This window comes from Otolemur garnettii, unplaced genomic scaffold, assembly GCF_000181295.1.
Source record: "Otolemur garnettii isolate 467f Iridium unplaced genomic scaffold, OtoGar3 scaffold00076, whole genome shotgun sequence".
In the NCBI taxonomy this organism is placed as follows: Eukaryota; Metazoa; Chordata; class Mammalia; order Primates; family Galagidae; genus Otolemur; species Otolemur garnettii.
In genome coordinates, this window is record NW_003852471.1 from 7,944,941 (window position 1) to 7,945,854 (window position 914).

Below are 914 nucleotides of genomic sequence, written 5' to 3' on the forward strand. Positions count from 1 at the left end.
AGTGTTAAGGAACTTCAGATGTCAGGTGCCTTCACTACTCCTAACTGCTGGCTTGAGTTCCCCTGTAAGACCTCACAGTTACTGCTCTAAGTGTGTGAAAGAGAGAGAAATATAGTAAATGATTTCATTAAAAACCTACAGATGATAATAATACGGTAAGAGTAACATTTTAGGAATACATTTCTAAACTTAAATAAAATATAAATTTCTTTAAAAAGATTATCCCAAAACTGATGCAAGAAGAAATAGAAAATTAATATTTCTATCTACTGAAAAAATTAATGTTATTAAAAAGTTTCTTAAAAAGAAAAATTTGCATCTAGATGGTTTCTCTGGTGAGTTTTATCAAGAATTAAAAGTTGAAATAATAAATCTTATAAAATTTTCAGAAAATGAAGGACATAGGTCTTTATTTGTTTTATGAGGACAAAAGGATCCTGACACCAAAACTTGACAGTTACATTACAAGAAAATAAAATCATAAACAAATATTCACTCTAAAATATAAACTATTTTTGCAAAATATCAGAACATCAAATGCAGTAATTTATAAAAAATATAATTTATTATGACCAAGCAGTAATACAAGATTTTATATTTTTACTCTTAACTTTTGGTAACATTGAAAAATCAATGTTACTTACCATATTAATACGTTAAAGCAGAAAAACTACCAGGTCATCAGTGTGTGTAAATAAATTCAATTTAATTCATGTTAAAAAGTATGATTCCATTCATGTGAAGTTCGAGAACATGTTAAATAATGGTATTACAGATTAGAACGAGATTGCCTTAGAGAAATGAGAATTCACTGAAAAAGATATAATGACCCTTTTGGTTCTGATGGAAATATTATGTATCTTAATGCAATATTTTATTAAATTAATCAAATGGTACACTTAGAATGTGCATTT